This window comes from Phyllobates terribilis, unplaced genomic scaffold (genome assembly GCF_046119375.1).
Source record: "Phyllobates terribilis strain yellow unplaced genomic scaffold, ASM4611937v1 Scaffold_1__5_contigs__length_1240528914, whole genome shotgun sequence".
Lineage (NCBI taxonomy): Eukaryota > Metazoa > Chordata > Amphibia > Anura > Dendrobatidae > Phyllobates > Phyllobates terribilis.
This window is the reverse complement of record NW_027362761.1, coordinates 28,539,569-28,553,151: the sequence shown is the minus strand read 5'-3', so window position 1 is coordinate 28,553,151 and position 13,583 is coordinate 28,539,569. Positions and strand designations below refer to the sequence as shown.

At 37.9% G+C, this 13,583-nt stretch overlaps 1 protein-coding gene across 4 annotated transcripts in view; it reads left to right on the top strand.

The window, feature by feature from the left end:
* GNA15 (G protein subunit alpha 15) overlaps nt 1–13,583 on the top strand; it is a 135,999-nt gene that overhangs the window by 100,426 nt on the left and 21,990 nt on the right. The window lies entirely within an intron of this gene.

The window sequence follows — 13,583 nt, the reverse complement described above, 5'->3', positions numbered from 1 at the left end:
TAGAATTTCGAGATACTTATCTCCTGTGACTGTTCCATAACCTTCATAACCTTATTACACTTTCTGTCCACCTACTTTTGGACCACCCTGTATATTTCACAATGAGTTCACTTCATATTGCACCTGCGGTGTGCGCGCAATTTATGAAAGCGTCTCCTTTATATGTTTGTATGCAATGGCAGGATAAATAACATCTTCTCAAATCCAGCACTCTATAAAATCAAAATTATTTTATTGAAATACTTTTTAAACAGATACATGTTCGTCTCACGCGTTTCTACCATTCCCGCCATTAATCATGGATGAAGATTTGGAGTATACACATGCTCTGTAAGACTACCCTATGCACCAATAAGAAAAGACTTACATATGTGGGTTTCTAGGTCATCTCAATAAAAGGTTAAGCTGCACCTGAAACCCCATGGTTTTATATACAGTATCACACAAATGTTCAGCAATGCGTTTCTTCAGCTTACGTATGGTGCGGCCAACATGCTTTAAACTCGTGATGAAGAATTGCTTTGCAGAACCTGTGCATAATACTTTAATTAAAACATAGAGCATTTCAGTTGCAGCTAAACATTTTATTGATGTACATACAGTATGAGAGATTACAATTTTTTACATTCTATTGAATAGAAAAAGGTAATAAACTAGTGCATGGAGGAGATTGGCTTAAACTTCATAAAAGGGAGGCAGCATGGATCTTAAATGTAAATAATAGAATACCTAATGGTTTAATATGGAAAACGGATTTATTATATATTTATTACATTTACTCTTACCTTTGCTTTATTATTATTATTGGCTTGTATTGCCGATATATTGTAATGATCTTACTACCTGCATGTAAATTATATATTTTTCGGTACATGCATTTCTGTGTTTCTGTTTTTATTATGCCTGTTTTTTATTGGATTTATTTGATATGCCAGGACTTAATCAAAATCTAATTTGCTGCATGCATGTGTATAATCCAAGGATCCAAGGTACGGGGTATTATCCTTCAACACAGTTTTCTTGGCACAAGTGTACACATAAAAAATGGACATGCGACGTTTCGGCCACACAGTGCCTTTTATCAAGCCAAAAACAAGTTGTACATATAAACATGACACAAAACAAATGCTATTAATCAGTTGTGGACCACTTCTAGTTCCTCCTACTGGTCCAACCTCCGTAACCATAGTGACACTACATAGACAAAACACAGATTAAAAAACAAGCATAAAAACCACCATCGGAGAATAATGAATGGAATAGTCAATAATAAAAATGCATTACAATTGCAAGGCAAATATTATCATGTAAATACAGTTAGGTCCATATATATTTGGACAGAGACAACATTTTTCTAATTTTGGTTCTAGACATTACCACAATGAATTTTAAACAAAACAATTCAGATGCAGTTGAAGTTCAGACTTTCAGCTTTCATTTGAGGGTACCCACATTAAAATTGGATGAAGGGTTTAGGAGTTTCAGCTTCTTAACATGTGCCACCCTGTTTTTAAAGGGACCAAAAGTAATTGGACAGATTAAATAATTGCAAATAAAATGTTCATTTCTAGTACTTGGTTAAAAACCCTTTGTTGGCAATGACTGCCTGAAGTCTTGAACTCATGGACATCACCAGACGCTGTGTTTCCTCCTTTTTGATGCTCAGCCAGGCCTTCACTGCGGTGGTTTTCAGTTGATATTTGTTTGTGGGCCTTTCTGTATGAAGTTTAGTCTTTAACAAGTGAAATGCATGCTCAATTGGGTTGAGATCAGGTGACTGACTTGGCCATTCAAGAATATTCCACTTCTTTGCTTTAATAAACTCCTGGGTTGCTTTGGCTTTATGTTTTGGGTCATTGGTCGTCGTTTCATACTACAGATGGACAATCAGTTTGGCTGCATTTGGCTGGATCTGAGCATACAGTATGGCTCTGAATACATCAGAATTCATTCGGCTGCTTCTGTCCTGTGTCACATCATCAATAAACACTAGTGACCCAGTGCCACTGGCAGCCATGCATGCCCAAGACATCACACTGCCTCCACCGTGATTTACAGATGATGTGGTATGCTTTGGATCATGAGCTGTACCACGCCTTCGCCTTACTTTTCTCTTTCCATCATTCTGGTAGAGGTTGATCTTGGTTTCATCTGTCCAAAGAAAGTTCTTCCAGAACTGTGCTGGCTTTTTTAGATGTTTTTTAGCAAAGTCCATTCTAGCCTTTTTATTCTTGATGCTTATGAGTGGCTTGCACCGTGCAGTGAACACTCTGTATTTACTTTTATGCAGTCTTCTCTTTGTGGTAGATTTGGATATTGATACCCCTACCTCCTGGAGAGTGTTGTTCACTTGGTTGGATGTTGTGAAGGGTTTCTCTTCACCATGGAGATTATTCTGCGATCATCCACCACTGTTGTCTTCCGTGGGCGCCCAGGTCTTTTTGCATTGATGAGTTCACCAGTGCCTTCTTTCTTTCTCAGGATGTACCAAGCTGTAGATTTTGCCACTCCTAATATTGTAGCAATTTCTCGGATGTTTTTGCAGCTTAAGGATGGCTTGTTTCACTGCATGGAGAGCTCCTTTGACTGCATGTTTACTTCACAGCAAAACCTTGCAAATGCAAGCACCACACCTCAAATCAACTCCAGGCCTTTTATCTGCTTAATTAAGAATTACATAACGAATGGGATTGCCCACACCTGTCCATGAAATAGCCTTGGAGTCAATTGTCCAATTACTTTTGGTCCCTTTAAAAACAGGGTTACACATGTTAAGGAGCTGAAACTCCTAAACCCTTCATCCAATTTTAATGAGGATACCCTCAAATGAAAGCTGAAAGTCTGAACTTCAACTGCATCTGAATTGCTTTGTTTAAAATTCATTGTGGTAATGTCTAGAACCAAAATTAGAAAAATGTTGTCTCTGTCCAAATATATATGGACCTAACTGTATATGCAATTAAACATGAACATGGATCAGTACATAATATAGTCATTCTGATGAGAGTACGCCCACAGTAATGAAGCACAGCCAGTGATGTGGTAGATTAGGTGAATCAATTTACTCAGCAGTATCAGGTAAAGCTATTGGTGAGTCCCCAGTGATGTCAGGACACCAAAGGAGGGATTCACCTTTTGAAAATTGTGCCAAGAGCAGTCATAGGATACTTTACCAGTGAGGTTACACAGGGGCAATCCACCCCATATAGGCATCACAGTAAAGGACACACCTTCTCAGGACATCTCGGCCAATCACATCACAGCCGGTCATGACGTCACAATGATTCATCATGTGGCCGCCAAGATCATGAGTCTGATGTAAGTCCGGCTGTCATGCATCATTAAGGACAACCCACACCATATTGGTGGGATCCCGATCACATGACTAGAAAAGGGGTGGGATCACAAAAGGATCCACCCTGACAAATCAGTCACTGCCGATCTGACCAATGAGAAATAAGATAAGCACTGCATTAGCAGTTGTCATTCTCCATGGGCAGAGAGGAAAAGGGACGATGTTGAATGGGTCATGTGTATAGGTCTTTCCTGATTGTTGCATAGTGTAGTCTTACAGAGCATCTGTATACTCATTATTTTTGTTTATGATTAAGGGCAGCTACAGTTGAGATGAACATATACCTGTTTTGGCAGCAGATTAATCTCTGTACTGTCCAGCCCTTCAACAGTGAATATATATTTATTCAGGAACAAAGATAACACAGCTTACAACTGGTCAGCTTGCAAAGTGAAAGTAAAGTGTGCTCCAGCTACACACACACACTGAGTGAACAGGAACTTCATATTTTTTTTTTTTTTTTTTAGCAGTGAATTATTGGCAAAATAACACTATTGCTGGAGACAGAAACTCATGCACTATTAGACAGTAATAAACAGTAGTTGATGCAATCTATACAATAATAAGAATTATTCTCACACCCCCACTCAACAACTACTTATCCTATTAGTCCCATAGTGGTTCTAAATTCTTCAAACTTGACTCTTGGAAGTGACTTTTCATAATGTCAACTATCATCTGGTCTCTCTCGCAATAACCAAACTCAATTATGCCACGTTCTATCAAATCATGCAGGTGATGATGTTTAACGTCAATGTGTTTGGTTCTCACATTGATCTTCTCACTGCATGCAACTTTAATGCATTCTTGGCTGTTTTCATAAATCACCATCCTTTGAATTGATGGCTTACCAAGATTGTCTAACCATTGATTTAACCCAATGACCTCTTGACTTGCATGGGCTGCATACACATACTATGCTTCTGTAGATGACAAGGTTATAGACACCTGTTTTCTGCTAGATCAAGAAATTGAACTTTCTCCAATCTTGAACAAATAGCCGCTTGTCTATTTACAATCACTTAAGTCACCAGCTCAGTCTGCTTCCACATAACCTATGCGTTTTAGATCTGCTGTTGTAGATATCCTTAAATTTATCTCTTGAGTCTCTTTCAAATATCAAAGAACTCTCGTAATGGCATTCCAGTCTTTTTGGCGCGTTTTTTCCACATATCTGCAGAGAATTCCAATTGTTGCTGCGATATTTGATCGAATCATAGTTGTTATGTATATAAGTGCCCCCACAGCCTGTCTGTATTTCTGATTGCTAGGTAACAGATCATCTTCTACTTCCAACTTTAAGTATGATGGTTCCATTGGGGTTGATATACCTTTGTCTTCTGACATTCCAAACTGATTCAGAATTAAGTTGATTTTTGCACTTTGGTTTACAAGAAAGCTTCCATCTTCTTCTCTTTGGAACTGGATTCCTAGATAACATGTCTCATTTCCAAGGGCTTTAGTTTCAAAATGCTGATTCAAAATTTGTCATCTTTGCAATTTCTGTTTCCTCTTGATGTACCATAATCACATCGTCCAGATATAAGAGAATATACATCCACTTTCCGTTTGTACATTTTGTGTATAAACATGGATCTGCTTGACTTCTTTTAAATCCTTCTTCAAATAAGACTTTGTTAATTTTGGTATTCATGCTCTAGCAGATTTCTTAAGACGATAGTGAGACTTTTGTAATTTGCAAAAATCACCCTCTTTGATATAACCCTCAGGTTGAGTGATGTAGAAGTCCTCTTCAATGTCACCATTTAAAAAGGCAGTTTTGATGTCCATATGTCTGACAAACATCTTTTGTACAGCAGTTATAGCCATTAGAGTCCTGGATGTTGTCTGCTTAGCAACTGGAGAAAATGTGGCATCATAATCTTCACCATATTTCTCAGAATATCCTTTTGAGACCAATCTTCCTTTAAATCTATGAACCTTGCCTTTGGAGTCATACTTGGTCTTAGAAACCCATTTACATTTGATTGCTGTCTTGCCTTGTGGTAATTTGGGGAGTTTCCAAGTTTGAAGTTGATGAAGGGACTTCATTTCCTCCTTAGCAGCATTAATCCACCTCAGCTTTTCATGGACAGTTAGTTGTTGCATCTCATCCCTTTGACTCAGGTAGTGTTTTGACAAAGTAGGATAGACGCTTAGCTGGTATATCCTTGTTTGATCTCGTTGATTTCCTGATTTTTCTGTTGCTGCTTTAGTGGTTGAAGAACCTAACCAAGCTTCTACATCCTTTATCTTGTTATTTTGAAATCGTGACGAAGACTGTTGTTGCTTCAGCTGGACTACTTGTATGCAGCTTGAGCGACACAAAGTTCTCATCAATCATTACATCTCTACTTATTGTGATCTTGTTCGTTTCTGGGTGAAGGATTCTATATCCTTTCTGGGTTTCACTCTAGCCCAACAGGATACCTTCTTTTGCACGAGATTCCCACTTGGCACGTTTTTCTTTGGGAATATGTACAAATACTTTACTTCCGAATATTTTTGTGTTGTAGTTCAGGCTTCCTGCTGTTCCATTGCTCAAATGGAGTTTTCTCAGTAATTGTACATGGTAGTCTGTTTTAAAGAAAGCAAGCTGTCATGATTGTTTCACCCCAATATGCTGTTGGCAAATCTGCGTCAAATAGCATACTTCTTCCACTTTTACAAAGTGTCTGGTTCCTTATTTCCACTACACCATTTTGTTCAAGGTTGAATGATACAGTGGTCTGAAACACAATTCCAATTTTCCTTAAAACGCTTTGTGTCTCATTACTTGTATATTCAGTTCCATTATCTGCATGCAGAATTTTTGGAATTCTCCCAAATTTGTTGTATACTTCAGCAAGATATATTTCATGCTTCTCTGGAACTTCATATTTGCTGTGAAGCAGATATACAGTTGTCTATCTTGAATAATCATTGATAAATGTGAAAAAATATCTCTTCTTTCCACGAGTTTGAGTACTCATTGGACCATAAACATCTGTGTGTATTAAGTCCAGAAGCTGGTCTGATTTTGTAGGAAAGAGCACATAGAGCTGATGATTTACCTTCTTTTAAGAGTTTGATAATCCTCTCCTTTGTTTTAATTGACATCTCTCGTGTTGGAGCCACGATTCATGTCAGTCCACTTGGTGCAACAGCTCTCCAAGGTATAATCACTCCTTTTTAGATGCAGACTAACGAGCAGATCTAATTTGATGCAGGTGTTTGTTTTGGAAATGAAAATTTACAGGGTGATTCCATAATTTTTTCCTCAGAATTGAGTGATTCCATAAGTTTTTCCCTCTGCTTGGTCTGAAAAAAATTACCCTTACTGAGTACCACATTTTTAATCTTGATTTCTCTTAGTGTTTCTTAAAGCCCTAAAGTTGCCATTTGAAATTACTTTAGTTTTGTGCCATGTCTGTAATCTGCTTTTTTTCAACAACATTAAAAAGGAATGAACATCCTCCAAGCCCGGTGATTCCATAATTTTTGCCAAAGGTTGTAATTGTTATCACCACATCTAGAACAACCCGAACTTTAAAACTGTCACGCCATTTAATCCATATGGCGAACATCATAAAAAAATGATAAAAACCACTGCAAAAATTTCACTTTTTTATCATAATGACACACAAACAAATTGACTAAAAGGGGATCAAGATCAAAAAGTTATATATAAAAACAAATGGTATAAATTAAAATGCCAAAAACAAGCCCTAATATGGCTCATTCGGCAAAAAAAAAAAAAAAAGTTACAGCTCTCACAATATGGCAATGCAAAAACAAATTAATTTTTGTAAAATATTGTTTTTAGTGTGTAAAAATAGCAAAGCGTAAAAAAACAATATAAATCTGGTATCGCTGACCCAACGAACAAATTAGTCTTATCACTTTTTCCGCATGGTGAATCACGCAAAAAAAAAACTAACTGAATAGCTGAATTGCTGTTCATTATGTGTCTGAAAAATCTGAATAAAAAGCGATCAAAAATTGGTATATACCCCAAAATGGTACCAAACAAATATTCAACTCGTCACGGAAAAAATAAGCCCTCATACATACATACTTTTTGCTAAAAAATAAAAAAGTTACAGCTTCAGAATATGGTGACAAAAAACTATTTTTATAAATAAATTATTTTTACTGTGTTATGGCAGAAAACACACAAAAAAACAATATAAATCTGGTATCGCTGTAATCGCACCGACCCGAAGAATAAAGTCGTCCAATCACTTATACCACATGGTGAACAGTGCAAAAATGAAAATAAGAACTATTCTTGTACTGCTGTCTATATGTTCTATATATGTCTATATATTCTACCTCCCAAAAATCGGAATAAGGTTCGGTTTACATTTATCCTGCGAAGTCCGCTGAGCGCTTATTATGGGGTCTCCGTGTAAATCCCAAAAATCGCTCCCGAATCGCTCCAGTGTTTGCTGGCTAAGCAGGAAGTCATTACTCAATGAAAGTCTATAATAAAAAATAATAATTTTTATTTCTTTAGTACCAACATATTCCGCAGCACTTTACATTTTGGTGGTTTTTAGTGACTATTGAAATTAGAAACGGTTCTTAGATACAGCTATTTCTATATATGATATCAATAAAAAAAAGTTAGAGTATTGCTTTAACCGCTTCCCGACTGCCCACTGTAGATAAACGTCCGCGCTGCCTGGGCTCTGTGCAGCGCGGACGTTTAAAAACGGTGGGTGGTCTCGCAGTGCTCAGGACCCCCAGGGTCCTGCAAGCGCTGTGAGAGCGGTGCAGAGCGTTAGCTCTGACAGGGAACATCATCGGGACCTGATTAGATCAGGTCCCAGTGATGTTAACCCTTTGCTGTCTTCTATATGCCGCGATCTATAGTGATCGCGGCATATAGAAGAGAGCAGGAGGAGAGGGGGTCGTCCACTTACCTCTCCGACGACCCCTTGATTGCTTTCAGGACCTGGCGTTGCTATGGCAGCTGGAGGTCACATGACCGCCTCCAGCTCTGCCATATATGGTGTCCTTCCTGTCTGGCTTCAGCCTGTAGCTGATGCCAGACAGGAGACTGTGAAACAGTCAGTGAAGATCTCATATAATGTAATACATGTCTATTACATTACATGAGATCAGGGATCAGAAAAATAAAAATTAATGTCACATACAGGGACTAAGTAAAAATGTAAAAAAAAGTAAAAAAAAATGTTTTGAAACTGTTAAAAAAATAAAAAATAAAATAAATAAAATATTAAACCGATAAATCCATATATTTATGCAAAAATAAAAAAAGTACACATATTTGGTATTGCCGCGTCCGAAACAACCCGAGCTATAAAACTGTCACACTAATTAACTCCTTATGTGTACACCGTAATAAAAATAAATAAAAAACGGAGCAAAAAACTATGCTTTTTCCTCATATCGCCAAACAAAAAGTGGAAAAAAATGCGATCAAAAAGCAAAATGGAAATAGAAATGGTACCGCTGAAAACGTCATCTTGTTCCGCAAAAATCAAGCCACTATACAGCTCCATCAGCCAAAAAATAAAAAAGTTATACCTCTCAGAATAAAGCAATGCAAAAAAAATATTTTTTCTATAAAATTGTTTTATTGTGTAAAAGCGCCAAAACATAAAAAAATATACAGTAAGTGTAGTATCGCTGTAAACGTACTGACCCGAAGAATAACGCTGCCTGATCACTTTTACCACACGCAGAACGGCATAAAAAAAAACCTCAAAAAACAATTCCTGAATTGTTGGTTTTTGTTAATTTTACCTCCCAAAAAACGGAATAGAAAGCGATCAAAAAATGTCATGTACCCACAAATAGTACCAATAAAAATGTCAACTCGTCCCGCAAAAAACAAGCCATCACATGACTCTGTCGGCCGAAATATGGAAAAATTATAGCTCTCAAAATATGGAGATGCAAAAACTAGATTTTGCAAAAAAAAAAGCGTCTCTTAGTGTGTGACAGCTGTCAGTCATAAAAACCCGATATAAATCTGGTATCTCTGTAATCGCACCGACCCGAAGAATAAAGTAATCTCATCACTTATACCGCATGAGGAACGGCGTAAAAAATAAATAAAACCAATTCTTCACCTGCTACTGATTTGTTTATTATGTCTCCCAAAGATCGCAGTATGGCTCGGCACACATTTATCCTGCGCTCTGCGCTGAGCACTTACGCCAGAGTTTCCATGTAAATCTCTGAAATATGTGATTCAGCCGGAACCCATGACGGAAGATTCCCTGTAATGAGGCAGATATAGGCCACTGTGGATGCCGTCTGGCCTGTGATCCCACGGTGTCATTTGTTTTAGGCGTGCATAAAAATGCGGTTGGCTACAGTTTTGTGCACTTCTGAAAAAAAGGACACCGCTAAACAGAGGCCAGACGGAGTCCAGAGTAACTCTGCAGCCTCATTACAGTGAATGGATCCCGCAGGGGTTTCATCTGAATTACATCACTTGGAAATTTAGATGGAAACCCCGATGTAAGTGCTCAGCCTAGAGCGCCGGATAAATGTTACGTAAAATGTTCCCAATAAAAGCTTCAACTCAGTCCTCAAAAAAAGCTAGTCCCCACTCAGGTCCGTCATCTGTTAAAAATATAAGGGACTTCCAAGTTACTGGTAGCAGAAAGGCTCTGGAAAAGCGAAATGGCCCTTGCCCCCCAAAAGAAATTCAAAAAATTTTGTGCTCCCAAATCCAAATGCCTATTCTACAATAATTTGTTCTCCAATTGTCAAATAGCACTCCGTCCCCCTCAGATCTCGCCATATGGCTGAGCGGTACGATACAGCCACATATGGGGTATTGCCACTTTTAGAAGAAATTGTGTGACACATTTCGGCACCATTTTTACCCATTGCCCTGTGTGAAAATGTAAAATCTGAGGGTAAAACATTTTTTTGTGGTAAAAATATAATTATGCTTTTTTCACTGCCCAATGGTATAAATTTAAAAATTAAAAAATTCTCACTACTTCCCTAGATGAATTCCCTGAGAGGTGTAGTTTACAAAATGGGGTCACTTGTGGGGGTTTCTGCTGTTTCGGCATGTCAGTGACTCTTCAAATGTGACATGGTGTCTGCTGCCTATCCCAGCCAACATAGCGCTCCTTTCTCTTCCGAACCCTGCCGTACACCAAAGCAGTGGTTTTCCCCCACATATGGGGTATCGGCGTGTTCAGGAGAAATTGAACAACAAATTTCATGGTGCAATTTATCCTGTTACCCTTATGATAGTACAAAATTAGGGAAAGGAAAACATTTTTTGTGGGAAAAATGTGAAAATTTTATTTTTACAGCTGATTATTATAAACTTCTGTGAAGTACGTTGGGGTTCAAGGTGCTCACCACACATCTAGATAAGTTTCCTAAGGGGTCTAGTTTCCAAAATTGTGTCACTTGTGGGGGGTTTCCACTGTTTAGGAACATCAGGGGCTCTCCAAACGCAACATGGCGTCTGCTAATTATTCAGACAAATTTTACATTCAAAAAGTCAAATGGCGCTCCTTCCCTTCCGAGCCCTGCCGTGCGCCCAAACAGTGGTTTGCCTCCACACATGAGGTATCGGCGTGTTCAGGAGAAATTGCACAACAAATTTCATGGTGCAATTTATCCTATTACCCTTATGATAATGCAAAATTAAGGGATGAATAACGTTTTTGCGGGAAAAATGTGAACATTTTATTTTTACAGCTCAATATTATAAACTTCTGTGAAGCACCTTGGGGTTCAAGGTGCTCACCACACATCTAGATATGTTCCCTAAGGGGTCTAGTTTCCAAAATGGTGTCACTTGTGGGGGGTTTCCACTGTTTAGTCACATCAGGAGCTCTCCAAACGCAACATGGTGTCTGCTAATTATTCAGACAAATTTTACATTCAAAAAGTCTAATGGCGCTCCTTCCTTTCCGAGCCCTGCCGTGCGCCCAAACAGTGGTTTTCCCTCACATATGGGGTATCAGCACGCTCAAGAGAAATTGCACAAAAAATTTTGGGGTACATTTTTTCCTGTTACCCCTGTGAAAATAAAAAAAATTGGGTCTAAAGTAACATTTTTGTGAAAAAAGTTAAATGTTAATTTTTTTCTTCCACATTCCAAAAATTCCTGTGAAGCACCTGAAGGGTTAATAAAGTTCTTCAATGTGGTTTTGAGCACCTTGAGGGGTGCTGTTTTTAGAACGGTGTCACTTTTGGGTATTTTCTGTCATAAAGACCCCTCAAAGTGACTTCAAGTATGATGTGGTCCCTAAAAAAATGTTTTTGTAAATTTTGTTGGAAAAATGAGAAATCGCTGGTCAACTTTTAACCCTTATAGCTCCCTAACAAAAAAAAATTTTGGTTCCAAAATTGTGCTGATGTAAAGTAGACATGTGGGAAATGTTATTTATTAAGTATTTTGTCTGACATATCTCTCTGATTTAAGGGCATAAAAATTCAAAGTTTGAAAATTGCAAAATTTTCAAAATTTTCGCCAAATTTCTGATTTTTTCACAAATAAACGCAAGCGATATCGAAGAAATTTTACCACTATCATGAAGTACAATATGTCACGAAAAAACAATCTCAGAATCAGGGGGATCTGTTGAAGCGTTCCAGAGTAATTGCTTCATAAAGTGACAGTGGTCAGAATTGAAAAAATTGGCCCGGTCACGAAGGCAAAAACAGGCTCTGGTGCGAAGTGGTTAATTAACCTGATGGGTAAACATCGCCAATGGTAAAAATGTTTTGGTGGTCACAACACTGCAAAAAAATACAGTAAGGAGTGATCAAAATGTCAAATCTATCTAAAAATGGTATGATAATAAACGTTATCTTGCACTGCAAAAAATAAGCACTCACACAGCTCCATCGTCTGAAAAATGAAAACATTACGGGTGTTGAGAAATTGTGACACAATCAAAATAATTGTTGTTTTTTGTTGTTGTTTTTTTTTTTACAAATTTAAATTTTTTTTTCCACAACAAAAATATTTAAAAACTGCCGTGATCATACTGTAGTCCTACTGTCAGGTCATTTTTACCTCACTATGTACACCATAAAATCAATTCCCCAAAAAAAACAATGTCAGAATTGTGATTTTTATTTGCAATTTCACCGCACTTGGAATTTTTTTCCCACTTTCCAGTACACTATGTGGTAAAATGAATGGAGTTATTTAAAAGTACAACTTGTCCTGCAAAAAACAAACCCCCTTATGGCTATAAAAAAAAAAGTTATGGCTCTTGGAAGAAAGGGAGGAAAAAACTGAAACACAAAAACAGAAATTGGCCACTTCAGGAAGGGGTTAAAGGGAACATGTCATGAGGTATTTATACCTCAAACTAACAACATGTAGATACAGGGGCTTTCATGCTGAGTAAATCCTTAACTTGGTTGTAGAATCCATTTTGCAGTTTGGAAACTCCAACATTGAAATGATAAGCAAATGAGCCGCATGTGCTTTAGGATGGACATTGCACTTATAGTTCTCCTGCCTCCCTGTTCTCTACCCGCCTCCTGTGTCTGACTGACAGGTCACTCTTATTTCAGTGACCTGCTTTTTCTACTGAGGTTTTTCGCCAGTGCTGTAAGTACCTGGAGCAGGGCTGCCGCGGTAAGATCTTCATGACATCGCTAGACCAAATGTATCAGTCTGCTCATCCTATGACAGAGGGACTGTATGCCCCTACAGCTGCACTGTATGTTTTAACAGTAAAAGTCCCCATACACATTAGACTAAAGTCAGCCAAATCTGCAGATATTGGCAGGATTGTCCAACAATCTAATATGCATAGGAGTTGATCCATTACTTATGTGGTGAAAAAAAAACTGGCAACATGATTCTTCAGGTCAATATGATTGCGGTGATACCAAACATAAAGGGTTTTTTATATTTTAGTGGTTAAAAAAAATTTTAACTTTGTTTCTGTCGCCATTTTCTTAGATCTGTAAAAGTTTAATTACCCATTAGATAGGCCAACAGTCACATGTATATTGAAGCCTCCCAGTGAAGGATCAGGCAAGTCAGATTTCCAATGGTTGATCCTGTTGTTCTCGATAAGCTGCTCCCAGAAGAGTCTGGAGAGGACAGAGGAGTCAAACAAAAGATGTCCCCTAGAGATAGAGAACATAGTAATGCTTGTCCAAACAATCTTATCCGTTAGCTGTCCAGTGTCTATGAGGGAAATTAAAGGGTTATACCAAGCTTGAAAGATATTTCCTATCAGAGGATAGGGAATAACTTGCCAACTGTTGG